This window comes from Lineus longissimus, chromosome 10 (genome assembly GCF_910592395.1).
Source record: "Lineus longissimus chromosome 10, tnLinLong1.2, whole genome shotgun sequence".
NCBI lineage: Eukaryota > Metazoa > Nemertea > Pilidiophora > Heteronemertea > Lineidae > Lineus > Lineus longissimus.
In genome coordinates, this window is record NC_088317.1 from 10,769,615 (window position 1) to 10,784,711 (window position 15,097).

The window sequence follows — 15,097 nt, forward strand, 5'->3', positions numbered from 1 at the left end:
CAATTGTTGGAGCTAACATAGTCAACGCTTTCTCTAAAACATCGTAAACACCTGTGTAAGCTGATGGTACAAGGTAGATAACATCTCGAGCTTTAACTTCCAGACCACGATAACCTTGGGAAACCCTAACTATTCAGAATTACAGAAAAGTGCAATGACGCACACTCTACGGGTTTGAGGATACGTTCGTTCGGTATTTATTGATTTTGATACCTAAATAAGGGTGCGTTTTTAGAACGAACAGCTCTCAACGAAGTAGCAGCAATAGTTTTAACTCCGCTCCCGGGCGTAACAGTCAGCTTCCGAGCAGAGCTCATCATCTAGCCGCAGCGCAATAGTCTTAACTCCGCTCCCGAGCGTAACAGTCAGCTTCCGAGCAGAGCTTATCATCTAGCCTCAGGGCAATAGTTTCAACTCCGCTTCCGAGCGTAACGATCAGTCAGCTTCAGAGCAGTGACTATATTCTAGCTTCAGGGCTAAACATTTGACCAATTCGTCGTGGAAGTAAGCTCACACCAGTATTGTGATATCATCTGTCATAAAATCTGCGAAACTGAACAGTCTTGTGTGGACATTATTTGCGACCCGTGACATAGTGGAGTGAGAGGAAGTGAGGGTCTAATCTAAACAGGACTTGGTAAATATTGACATTGTTTTCTTTTAAAATGGATGAAATACAAGTGCAACTTGATCAAATGAGAGACAGAATGGATGATGCATTAATCGCTGCCATACCAGGAGGAGTAGAAAGTTTACGCCCTCAGTTTTTCTATGGACATAGCTCTGAAAACCCGGAGGAATTTCTAACTAAATTCCAGGATTTTATGATTGCCACTCAAATAAGGCCGGTTAGATGGTGCCAGCAGTTTTGCCTATATTTGCACGGTCCAGCGTTCCAGTGGTACCGGGAATTGGACGAGGACTTGAGAGGCGACGGAAATTTTGATGAAATCAAACGTGTTTTTCTGGAAAGATTTAACAACGTACAAGCACAGTATGTGCAGAGGATGAGATTTCATGATTTCAGACAGGGTCCTAACCAACCATTGGACCAATTTCTGGACGCTTTTACTACTGCTTGTGCTCGCCTGAATGTCCCGGCAGAGGAACGCATAACCATGTTCATAAGGGCGTAAAAACCAAGGCTACGATCCGCTGTTGTGAGGCATCAGCCAGATACCCTGAACGATGCCATCGCCTTGACCCGCACAGAGGAGGTGTGTTTGGAAATGGAAAGTGATGCCGCAACTGGAGATGGCGCCCTGACAGCATCCGTATTACAAGGTAACAATACGTCCATCCAAAAACGGCAAGAACTGGTATCACACGCCGAATTTGAACGAGAAAAGGCAGAAATTACTAGGAAGATCGAGGATATGACGCTTTCCTTGAAGACCGAGATTAGGGACTCTTTCAATAGATTAATGGAGCAAACACCTCGAGCCCCACAATACAATTCGGAGACGTCAACGAGGCCTTTATGCACTTATTATAAGCGTTCAGGACACTATTACGACCGTTGTTTCCGCAACCCACAGCAGAACCAGGAAATGGACAGTGGCAGAAGACAGGACAAATACTGCAGGAATCATGGCAGTTGCAATCATACCACAGCAGAATGCCGACAAGCAGGAGTGTACAGAAGAAGAGGACCAGGCACCCATGGATTCGTCCCAAACTCAGGACCGAGTTCAGCTCCAGCCAGACAATACGGAGCAGCAAACCAAACGGGAGGCAATTTCAACAGACAGTCGGGAAACCAGTAGAGCGGGATACGCGAGGACAGGTCTATCGGTAGGATCCAACCCGCTATGAAGACCACAATGGACAAGATTTACAGATGGTTTTAACATGGCAAAATAAGGTAATAGGTTGTCAAGCAGAGACGGACGCCTTGGTCGACAGAATCCTAAATGGAACGCTGTCCACTTTGGCCAGTCAACATCCAAATGTATTTTCTGTATTACCTGTGCATGAATGTGTTATGAATTATGTTGATGAACCAATAGACAGTATTGACTATGAAATAGAACCAATAACATAATTAAAATTGGCAGAAGTTCCTGTTAGTGCGAATCCCATTGATGAGTGTGAGCAGAAAATTGTACCCACGTACGTGAAAGAAAATGATCTAGAAGGTGTGCCGGCTCAGGCCGAAGAAATAGTTAAAATACCAGTACTCAGCGTACAAGTAATTACTAGTACATATGAAAATGTCACGGGTCGCAAATAATGTCCACACAAGACTGTTCAGTTTCGCAGATTTTATAACAGATGATATCACAATACTGGTGTGAGCTTACTTCCACGACGAATTGGTCAAATGTTTAGCCCTGGAGCTAGAATATAGTCACTGCTCTGAAGCTGACTGATCGTTACGCTCGGAAGCGGAGTTGAAACTATTGCGCTGCGGCTAGATGATGAGCTCTGCTCGGAAGCTGACTGTTACGCCCGGGAGCGGAGTTAAAACTATTGCTGCTACTTCGTTGAGAGCTGTTCGTTCTAAAAACGTACCCTTATTTAGGTATCAAAATCAATAAATACCGAACGAACGGATCTTCAAACCCGTAGAGTGTGCGTCATTGCACTTTTCTGTAATTCTGAATAGTTAGGGTTTCCCAAGGTTATCGTGGTCTGGAAGTTAAAGCTCGAGATGTTATCTACCTTGTACCATCAGATTACACAGGTGTTTACGATGTTTTAGAGACAGCGTTGGCTATGTTAGCTCCAACAATTGCACTAGGAATTATCTGACTATGGCAAGATGACCAGATTTTGACATTGGCTTTTGGCTAAAATTAGGAATGGTTTGGAGATAGGAGTTGTTTGGCCATAACGCTTACAGGTTTTACAAGCTTGTCCGATAGTGGTTTCTTAAAGGGTAATTTGGTTGTGTACATGAAGTACCTGAGGCTGATGTAGTAGAAAACAGTTTAATTTGTTATTTATACAAAGAAATTATATTACATCAGTGGAGTCATAGAGGATGGGATTGCTTTACAAATTGGGATGACCCCGTAACAGTTGCCTAAGCTATTAAAAAATTCTGAGATCCTTCTACATTCTGGCAAATATTTGACTAGATTTTGTCCGTCTCGTATGCTTGTAAAGCTCAAGAAAGGTACGTGTACCGTTCAAGTCACTAATACCGGGAGAAAGGCAATTTCCCTAAGTTCCGATAAACCAGTAGCATTTACTGATTTGGGCTAGTTTTCTCATACTTTCAGGCAAATCCCACAGGAGATGTTACAGACACATTTGACAAGAGCTTCTTGTGAGTCCGATGTCCAGTGGAAAACCTGAAAAAGGATCCCCACCTTGAATGTACTGATTCCCTTTCCAGAAAGTCACCTGAAGATATTTCAAAAGAAACCATTGATCTTGATTCAGATGATTGTATTCTGGACGCAGAAGGGAAACGAAGAGTAAGAGATATGATTCTGAAGCATAAAGATGCATTCAGTCTTTATGGTGAGATAGGACAATGTCCAAACATTGAAATTGACATTGAGCTGAAGGACAAAACCCCGTTCTATATAAGATCATATCCTCTTCCAGATGTACAGAAACCCATAATGGATAGAGAACTACAGAAGTTGGCGAAGTAAGGGATTCTCAAGAAAGGTTGTTCTGCTTACAGTTCACCATGTTTGTTAATTAAGAAGCCCAATTCCGATCAATTTAGATTTGTTTCAGATTTTAGGTTTCTCAACCGGAAAGTTGTGACAGCTCAACAGAATTATCTTTCATTGCAGAATGTCCTTTCTAGGTTAGGAAAATCAGAGTATCGAGTTGTTTCCGTAATAGATTTGAAATCTGCTTTCCATACTCTACCTCTTTCAGCCAAGTCGCAAAGATACACAGGAATTTGTCCCTATCCTGGCATACCTATGTATATGTACCAACGGTTACCAATGGGAATGAATATGTCGCCAGCCAAGTGGCAACAGCAGATTAACTAGTATTGGGCAATTCGCCTAACAGCAAATTGCAGACCATATCCCTGGTGAAAGTATTTTGTCATGTTGAGAAATTAGGTTTGCACCAGGATATAACCAGATAAATCAGAGGCAAATAACCATGAATAACCAGCTGAATTAGGTTGTGACAGTAGGTGCATCATAAATACTAGAATTAGCGATGGTTTTGGGACTGCAACAACTCAGCATATGGATGGTCAGAATCCAGCAGACAACAAGCAAATGTAATCTGAATCTCAACATCTTTCGTATCTTTTGATGAGTTTTCTGGTCGAGTGAGGGAAACCAGTTGGCCATCTGATATGGCTGGTGGGGATGAAAGCTCCCAATGTTGGGACGACCAATAATACATTGCGTTTCCACAGTATTTATATTATGATACCTCCCTCCATGCACACATGGTTCTGCTGCCAATTTTTTCTTCAAATGATCTAGGTGTCAATCATGTACTTGTGGGTACTGGCACCACGTAGGTAACTTCTGATCTGATCTTTAATTGGCAGGTTTTTGGTGCTTTGTCCTGGTGCTCATTTTTAAGATGACAAAACACTATCTCCAGGGATATGGTCTGCAATTGCTGTTAGGAAAGTCACAACCTGGGGACAAAAAATAAATGTGATTTAGACTTCGCATTCCTTTGAAGTGTAGGTTGCAACATCCCAGGCCATTGATGCATGCATGGTCACAACATAGGGGCAACCGGGAATCATGGCAAGGATTTTTACAACCATTCTTTTGAGGTGTAGATTGTGATGTGAGGGAAGTGTCTTGATCTCTACATAAAATTCCTTCGACATGGTGCAACAAACCAGTCCAGTAGATATATACATGGTCATAGCATACGGCATCGAGACAACCAGTATGCAAGGTTACGGCCAGGCCCAAGGGGTATGACCGATCAGCACTAAGAGTAAAAACGTAAAATGCATGAATATCTTTTTAAACTAACTGCCACAGTAGGTTTATTTATTCAGTCTTTTTGAAGTAAAAGTATTACAGTGAAAAGAACGAAATACGGCTGGAATATTATACTGGTTTGTCTTCGGACGGCAAATTCAGCACTGCACAGATGTCAAGGTTAAGACGGTTATACGACTTTGCCTCATCAGCTCCTCGTGGTCAAGGCTCCTATATCCGTGACTGATGCGGTCGCAGAACAGAACAGATGCCGATCATCCCCGTCACTGCGTCAGGCTGTAAAACAGAGCGAGGAAATATTCTAACTTAATCACCAGAAGTTTTATCATTCATTATTCAGACCAACAGACACTGACTACCTGCTAATAGTCTATGAATTTCATTGTCATAATTCAGAACAAACACTTATCACCTTTGCTGACAATATTTTCAGAAGGTGTGTACATTCGTGTGTCCATTTACACTGCACGTGTATACGTGCTTTACTGTACATTTCTACAGGAGTGAGCAGGATGTACAGAAAAACGATCTCCAAAACTGTTGCTTTCAGCACTCGCGACACGTTAAGCGAGGTTTTAGCAATTATTTTCAGTGAAGGTATATCTCATGTGTAGAGTCTGGGTGATTTTGAGACATTCTTATGTGTTTAAGGCGCACAGTTTGATGAAACTTGCCCGAATTCGTAATTTTTTTGATGAATGTATATCCGCCATTGCGGGGATCTGGAAACTTTCGGATGACAAGTTTGCCTCAAAAGATGAACGTGCTCCCTATAATCACCCAAACTAACAGCGAATATATATTCTTAAGATCCTTTTCTTGACCTCTGATGAGTTAATTTTGTCTGATGCAGTGTTTCAACACAAATTTGAGGGCGATTACAATCACGAAAAAATCACACTCACCCAGTCTAGAATGCGCAGACGAAATGTCTGTTGGCTCCTCCATGTAGCGGGTATCCTCCCACCTGTTCAGGTCGGGGACAGATCAACGTTGAGCAACTTGCCTAATCGGTAAAAACGCGGGAGGCAGTGCTATTACCGGAACGGTTCAGAACCGGCGATTTTCATCAAAAATCACCCGAAAACTAAAAAATTAAGCAACGGCTGCAAAAATAAAGTACACGTTGTTCGTTAGCAGGTTATGAAACGTAACCTAACCAAATTTCAGGTCGTTCCGTGCGGCAGTTTCGGAGATACGTGTCGAAAACCACATCCCTCGGGTCCTGGCGATCGGCTCAGTAAAAACAATAGACCATATCCACGGAGTTGTGGATATGGTCTAATGATATATTGGCTAACATTCCTGATAAAGATAACTTTTGTGTTGCTATACATGATGATTGCTTGATTTTTAGCCGTAATGAGTCTGAGCACATGCAGCACCTTCAACGTATTCTACAAGTTTTTCAGGAACATGGATTATAGCTGTCAGCCCAAAAATGCCGTTTGTTTCGATCACGCTGTACTTACATTGGTCATGAAATTTCCATTTCAGAACCAAAGGGGATTGTTCAAGTCCGAGCAATGATGGACAAGTGTGCAGCAATTAGAAACATGAAGAAACCCTGTAACCAGAGGGAGGTCAGACGCTTTATTAGTGCAGTTACATTTCTTTCCATGTATTTACCAAAACTCCAGATTCTATTAAAACCACTACATTCTCTTTCTAGGAAAAATCAAAGGTTTCTTTGAACTGAGGAACATGAGGACAGTCATGAGAAGATCAGAGAACTTCTTTTATCCCCTCAAATCTTATGTGCCCCTCAAGGCACTGGTGATTTCCATTTGTACAGTGATACTTCTAGGTCCGCCACAGGTTCAGTGTTAATGCAAGACATTTGTGGACAACAGCACGTTGTTGGTTATTACAGCAAAATCTTGCCCAATGCCGCACAAAGGTACAGTGTAAGTGAGCTTGAATTAACATGTCTTCTAATCAATGTTACAGCTTGGAAATATTACTTACAATTTACAACATTTCACTGCTATGTTGATCACTCGTCTCTAGTTCAGATGTATAAGTCAAAACACCAGCCACCTACTCTTAGGTTGGAAAAACTATGGGAGCGACTGTCTCAGTATTGATTTGATATTTCTTACTGTAAAGGATCCGACATGGTTATTTCAGATTTTCTTAGCAGAGCACCAAGGGAAGATGACGATCAACTTGAAAGAATTATGCCGATAGCCCTTTCGGCACAGCTAGTACAATTCTGCCCATTGTCTGCAGATGATCATGCCTTTCCTTCCAGAGCAGCTCCAGTAGAACGACCAGTAACCCGAGCGTTTGCGAGACAAATGAACATTCCTGTCAAGCCAGTTTTTCCAGAGAGACCACCCATACCCCGATATGCAGATGTCCCTGAGGCTGAGGCTGATGCTAACCAGGATCAGCCGATACCAGATGCTCCACAGCCAGTGGCCCCGGCTCTGCCAGATGTTAATCCATGAAATGGCCAGGGCCATTGTGCTCACCTGTCGATATGAAAGGGAGAGTGTGAGGAAGAACTTGTCATTGTTAGGCGTTGATCATGCAATAGTTGTGGGATGGTGTGGTTTGTCTTGAAAAATCATACCATTGCCAAGAAAAGGTTCTTTAGATTACACACTTAGCATTAGCAATAGCACTACCAGCAGCCTCTGGAGAAATTACCGAATTCTCCACCAAAGTTGGGTTCTCATTCTTGTAGTGGTACCATGTTTTGACATCATTTTGTATGCTTTAGCACACAAGATGCACTGTCATGACTGTCAAGTGTCACTCAAAACATCACAACTAAGTTAGGTCTACCTCGGGGAAATATCAGCCTCGGCTTATCATGAGCTGCAAAAGGTAAAGTGCAAAACACAAATTGCCAACCTACAATATATATTCTATGAGTAAGAGGGATTAAGGATTCAGTATAGGTCAGGACACCATGACATCATCGAGACGTTATGACAATATCGGGTCCAACACTTACAGCTGTCATTAGTGTCAAGACACTCCCTGAATGTTTTTTTTCATTCAGCAGACACAATGGACACACCAATTCGCCACGTCAACAATAAAGCCTGCCCTGCCCAAGGCTTGGGTAGTAAATATAAGACTAGTACAAGCCTATCGGCGTCTGATTCACAATGTGGTTTGTGAGGAGTGTCATAGTCGTCAACAGTGTAGCTTACGTATTTCGAAGACCAGTGGAATTGGCGGCGTCAAATTATTAGTGAAATTTATAATTTACAAATTACAAATTACAAATCGTTTATTGAAACCGTGTAAAAAGTTACATTTTACATAAGATGAAAGTACAATGACCATAAGCATGATGAACTAAATAACTGGTGTGACATTGTTGTGGATTTGGTGGTGTGCAGCTGGAGGAGTGGACAATGTCACAACCAGGGTTCCTACATTATGTACAGTGGAACCTCCGTTAGTAGACACCTCTCTATTAAAGACAACCTTTCCAATAAGGACACTGGTTTTGGTCCCAAATTGGTTGTTTCCATTCAATTTTGACTTCTCTAATCAGTCTTTGGGTGTTCCGAATGCTTGACACATTTCGAACATGTTTTGGTTGGAAACAACCCTACAGTCTTACACTTATGGCTGAATGAATGACAGTGCATTTTCGTGTAAGCTCGGTGACGAAATGCTGCGACACTATTCGTCACCAACATGCTAGGTGTCCACATCGAGGAGTAGATGATGTCACTACATGTACCAGGGTTTGTACTTTCATATACAGTGGGCCTACTTTTTGTGGACACCTTTCTATTGAGGACAACCTCTTTAATAAGGACAGTAGTTTTTGGTTCCAAATTGGTTGTTTCCATTCAACTCGACTTCTCAGTTTAGGACACCTCTCTGTTAAAACAGCACTTTTCAGTCCCTGGCGCATTTCTGGAAATTTCATGCTATAGAGCAATTGGTTCAGCTAAGTGACAAGAACAGTACTATAAGACGGTTTTAAAAAGTTGAAAATTATTTATTTAAATGACATATGAATGGTTCAGCAGTAATTGGCAGTGTGCATTATGTAATGAAATATGATTTACATAATATAACATTTTTGTGACAAATAGTACAGATGATGGATAAATCGATACAGTGGATAGCTGTTAGAATATGCAATACATGCAATAGCATTTGTTTTTATTGAGATTTTGCGAGAACCAAGTGGTATTTTGACAAGATAATAGAAAGCCAATAACACTACAAGAACATGACTTCAATACATTGACATTGTAGTACTTGGTATACTAAAAATATTCAAAGATGGGTATCTTGAGTTAAAGTACAAGATGTATGAATGAAGGAGGCACTCGGGTAAGAAATGGTGTCGCTAATGAAAGATTAGAATTAAGACATATCTCTGTATTTCATGTGGTGTACTGACAAATGGTGCAGTTTGTTAGCAATTTTGTACATAGTTGGTGTGTCATGTTTATTCATACATCTTGCTATATAAAAGCGAGTGAGAGAGGCATTGTGACATTAGAGTGTTGTATATCTATAGAATATGTGACCCGTCACAGCAAAACCAGGTACATGTCGCACAGAAGATGAGCCTAAATGACACCAGGAGATAATGGAAGAAATTGATGTGCTCATATTTTACAAAAGGCAGACAATAGATAAATGAACAAACAGTCCGTCTCAACCTGCCAAGCTCAGAGCGACATGCGTCTGGTTTTGCTGTGACGGGTCACATATACAAAGTTTACATAAAACAAGATTTGTATGTTTATTTAGGAGGAGTACAAAAGTTGTATATAAAATGCCGACTTCATAATGATTTATAGGACACAAAATTTGACATGACAGCATTTTATAAAATATGAATAATCTATAATGAGAATAGTTTTGTAGCACCAATGATTTGAAAATACTGAATTTATTTATTGCATGAATAGAACACAAAAAACAGGATGATTACATGATTGTCACATGCGTGAAATATATTGTCATGGATGGGCATTGGGAACAAAAAGAATTGCTGTTATCAGCTGCATTGGTAGCGATTGCTTTAGCTGATTTTCAGAAACTGACAGGAATGAGAATGTTGATATAGTGTTGAAAAAATATTTTTATAACATACATTGCATTCAAATAACACTAAGAAGTAGACGAGTACTAATTTCGCACACTTGAAAATATATGGACATTGACTGTCACTGGTAGTGGTAGTAGAGTAATTACATGCCATCAGCAGCACTAATTCAGACAGTTTTCGCTGTGCTTCAGTAACTGACTGGAATGACTAAGTTTGATTGTGCTGAAATAATACATAATAACGTACATTGCATAAACAAAATGATTACAAGATTTGTACTGTCTTGAAATATATGGACAGGGACAGTCACTGGAAGTTTGACATGCCATCAGTTGCACTGCTCCCGACAGTTTTCACTGTGCTTCAGTAACTGACTTGAATGACTAAGTTTGATTGTTCTGTATTTGCCTCCATTTGGATTTTGTGAACAAAAGTTACTAACCTTGTGTAATTGAAGTGTCGAATTCGCCTTGGTCGAAATGATAATACAGTAAATAAATCTATTGAATGTTGCTGAAAAGAAAACATTTACTACGTTAGAAGCCATGTACATGATAACACCACCACCACCATTATCAATATCATCACAAGTCAACTGGGGAATATGTGTGATATTTGTTCAAAACTTGCGTATATGGTATTTGCAGGTCTATTGTATTGTAATATATTTTTCACTTTCAAAATTAACTTTTTTACTAGAAATTATGAATCAATACTAACCGTAAGAAGCGTATGAAATTACAGAAGGCCTTCGTCGAAAATATGTAATGTACTTGTACTCATTCGTGTCATTAAACCTGAAAGCAGCACAGCATAACAGTGAAATTACCGTGACATCAATGGATGTCAAACTAACGTAGTGACGTAAATTTGAATTCGAAGTGCACAATTTCACAATTAAGGTTTTGAACACATTGAGAACTGAAAAACTTCATACAAATGCTTTCACACCAATGATATGATTGTGGCGCTCCTGATGAGGTATCGCCCTCTGCTAAACAGCTTTGGTCGTAACTAGGGTAAATGTTTTTTTCAAGTGATATGAGCGATGCAATACCTTAAATACCACTAGCGCCACGTAGCAGTCAATGAAGTTGTGCTGGTACCCCATTAACGTCATGCTTCAAATTTGAAGAAATTAATATTACCTTCATCAAGTACGTAAAATTTATACACCAGGCCTTTGTCGAAAATGTAGATCTCGAAGTCTAACTGTAATGAAAGAAAACATCAATGTGACAATATGGTCTACTATTTATGAGGGGGAGAACGGGTATTTTCGGGACACTGGGATGGGCCGAAAATAACTGTCGGGATTCGGGATAGACACCCTTATTTTAGCGGGATTCGAGACAAGCCGTGTTTTGCGTCACGATTCGGCTAAAATTGCATATTGGGAAACGGGATAAGCCTTTTTTCCTAACGGAACGTCGAGACAGTTACCCCCCCCCCTTCCCCGTTCCCACCCTCATGACATGTAGCATTGATTGTATTGTAGGCCTATTGTTACTCACAATCTATTTTTTTGTAATTGATACTGGTAGTATCAATGTGAAATATGCCACACGTTGGGAGCATGCAAGGCCTAGTACAATACACCATCATCACAATCAAATATTTCAATAATACACTGTCAACGAGAGTGAATGTTCAACCATCAATCACGTGCATTGTAGTGTAGCCTACATCCCCCATGACGGCTTGCGCCCCGCTGACACGACGAGCACATGGCTGAGCCAATCCATCGCCTATACACTACTTTACAAAAATCGACACCTACTGAAACTTTCACTAATTATTCTCGGAAATGTACTTTATCGTTACATCAATAAATGCACATTCGAATTTCAAAACTACCACTTATTTTTGCCGTGAAACTGACCTGAGTTATCGAAACACCGCCACTACGAAAAGAGGAAGAAGCAGGTCCGCATTTATCGAAATATTGCTAAATATAATTGTCAAAATGTCGACCAAATTACCAATTAAATCACAATAAACTTATCAAATGTTCACTCATGCCTTTGGGTGAAAAAATACTGATTTTTCAATCATTCTCAATTTTACAAATCACCAATCACAAAAAGAAATAATGATGCAATTACCCAAAATAGATGAGATTTGACCACTGGTATAATTCCGCCATCTTTGATATCGGCATCGTCACCACCACTTCAAATTCTAAAGTCTTATTCAGGCCTAATATGTGTCACCTGCTGTGGTAAAATGGCTTGTTTTATCAATAAATAACAAAATATGATCTTTGTAAATAAAATCGGAGATCTTCTGGTGTGTTTTTATGTGAATTTATTACGAACTATCAATGCAGCGCAGGGCAGCCATCGTGTTCTCATGCGTAGTGGCGATGCGATAGCCATCCGCGGCACTGCTTTTCAAGATGGTGGCAATTGCCCAGTGCTAGAGGCGTTGTAAGGAAAATTGAGAACAGGCCCCTAATGAATGAACTCTCAACGATATCGATATATTTTCGTAATTCCAGCACAACTGTTCAACAATGAACGTCCACCGACAATCCCACTTAACGAATATTAATATCAATTCATATCATGTATCTTAAAACGCTTTTATTTCATTTTAAAAAGAGTTATCGAGTGAACGATGACCTCCTACCGTACCCTCGAAATAAACAGCCAAAATGACCACAAAAACACCTTTTTAGAAAAAAACAGCGATTTTTACGAAATAAATGTCATCAGAGACGAAACTAGACACTAATTTAGCTAGGTATGCACAGTAATAGTACCTGAAGTGATCGATTTCAAGGAGAAAATACACTGAAAACAACTTTTCAGGAACAGAAATAAGATCACATTGTGAATAATAACTATAAGAAGAGAAAGATCATCAATTTAGTCAACTCATACTCCTGGTCCTATTAGCAGATAGCGAAAATGTCCATGCATGTAGGCCCCTGTAATGGCATACACATGGCATGCATGTGCAGAGGCCTACTCCATGTACTCGAAGTGAAAATTGGGTTGTGGGGCCTAATCTATTACAAAAGATTTGCTTACAATCATGAGTTTACGTATGAATATTACATTCAAATAGCTTGGATCACCGTTAGCAATCATATTATCATATTACCAGTTGACATCGTGTGTTAACTTATTTACTTTTGGACTTTGGATTCACGATCACGTACTACACACTCAGTCATGTCAGTGGTTGTGTCTCCCGCATGAATTTGCTACAACGTTAGTTCTGCACATTTATACAGCGGGTGAACGGAGCATGGAAATCACTGAGAAAAATGGCTGTTTGAGCACTTGCGACACATTTACAAAAGTTAAAAGCAACAATTTTTAGTGAATGTTTACCCGATGAGTAGTGTCTACGTCATTATAACCCATCAAAATGAGTTTAAAAGCGCATAGTGTAACGAAAGGTTCTGGCTTGTCTCTAATCTCAATCCAATGACGGCATCCGCCATTTTGCCATAATGTCGAAACTTCGGGATCGTCAAATAGAATGGACATCTTATAATTTCTGACGCACACTACTACTGTTTTCTTCATCCATGGAGGTATTATAAAGACATCTTAGGCAAAATTAAGATAAGCATTTCATTGACAAAGAGTGATTACGAGAATCTACTGGAGCTCTGATGTTGGATGGGAGATGCAAGGTTTTTGTTTGATTCTGAATTGAGTGTAGCTCAGCCCTTCTCCCCAGGTGATCTCTGATTGTCATGTGGTCAGATAATGTTGAAATCCAGCAGTCAGCCATCATGTCCCGACCATGCATGCATGCCATCACTGTTATACTGATATAGAGTAGGCTATAGTATAACATATGAAAAAACATAGTTACAAGACAGTCCTATGGTCGGATTCATAAGTAAATGTACGTCACTGCCCTTTTGGGCCGCTGCGCAAAAACTACTGGGCCGATTTCTTCAAAGTTTGGTTTTTCTTGAATCTAATTTCGGGACCCAAGAGGATTTTCATATTTCAGTAACCATAGTTACGAAAAAATTTTTTTGTATGTATTGGTGTACATTGTATAGTGTATTGATTTTGACATTTTCTCCTCTGTACTGCTTATTTCTGGATGCATTTTGCTGAAATGTTCAGGTTAATTTTTTTTCGTGTGTATCTTTAAAGCTGCCAAGTTTCATTTAGAACTATCCATCAAAAAAATCGGGCCCTCCAGATTCCCCCAAAATGGCCACCCCAAAGGGCTCCAAAGTTGACAATTTTTTTCTTTATAATTTGCAAATCTCTAACCTGGAAATTGTGTTGGGTCCCGAAATTAGATTCAAGAAAAACCAAACTTTGAAGAAATCGGCACAATAGTTTTTGCACAGCGACCCAGAAGGGCAGTGTCAGTGACATTTACTTATGAATCCGACTATCACTATAGGCCTAACTATGACAGCTGCGCTTCACTTTGATCATTATCATCATCTACTTTAGTCAACCAGCTCAGATGACCTCTCTTGGGGCAGTGATCGGTAACGGTGAACTCCTTCCGACCCAACAGGCAAATGTTTACATTCGTGTTTCCGTGTATCATGGATTCATGTGTATACTAACACCGTTGTTGTGTTGACACACTGACCGACTCTGTGTACATTTATACAGCGACGAAAAACGATCACAAAAATGGTTCTTTTAAAGCACTCTTGACATGTTTACAAAAATTAAAGCAAGTGTTTTTAGTAGAGGTTTACCTAATGAGTAGCGTCTGGGTGATTATAAACCATTAACTTGTGTTTAAAAGCCCACATTGTAACGAAAGGTTCCGGCTTGACGCTAATCTCCAATGACGGCAGCAGCCATTTTGCCATACCCTCGAAACTTTGGGATCGTCAAATGCAATGGAAATCACATGATTTCTGACACACACTGCTACAATTCATCATTTTATTGTTCTTCCACAGTATTATTACGCCACCCCATTTCGGATTCGCAAGGCAGCTTGTACCAACTGGCTCTGCATTGACTATCCCCATTCCAAGCCGAAGAACAGTGTGACAAGTTTCTCATTTTTCCTTCCAATCACAGTCAAAATTTTCTAAAACAACCGGCAATGAGGACAAACTAATAATCTCAAACCAATCACAAGAATGTAATCAACACATACTACGACCCGCTCATCCGAAGAGCGGATGATTAAGTTTTAGTATTGATTC

General features: G+C 40.2%; 1 long non-coding RNA gene across 2 annotated transcripts; it reads right to left on the minus strand.

Annotated features, from left to right (window-relative positions):
- Positions 1-8,886: 8,886 nt before the first annotated feature.
- Positions 8,887-11,145, minus strand: LOC135495077 (uncharacterized). 2 transcript variants are annotated; one of them, XR_010448505.1, is made up of 4 exons: positions 11,088-11,145; positions 10,660-10,736; positions 10,382-10,452; positions 8,887-10,161 (listed from the first exon to the last, which is right to left on the minus strand). It is a non-coding gene; the product is annotated as an uncharacterized LOC135495077 (long non-coding RNA). The 2 variants fall into 2 exon arrangements; XR_010448504.1 differs by lacking the exon at positions 11,088-11,145 and having other exon boundaries at positions 10,660-10,993.
- Positions 11,146-15,097: the final 3,952 nt, after the last annotated feature.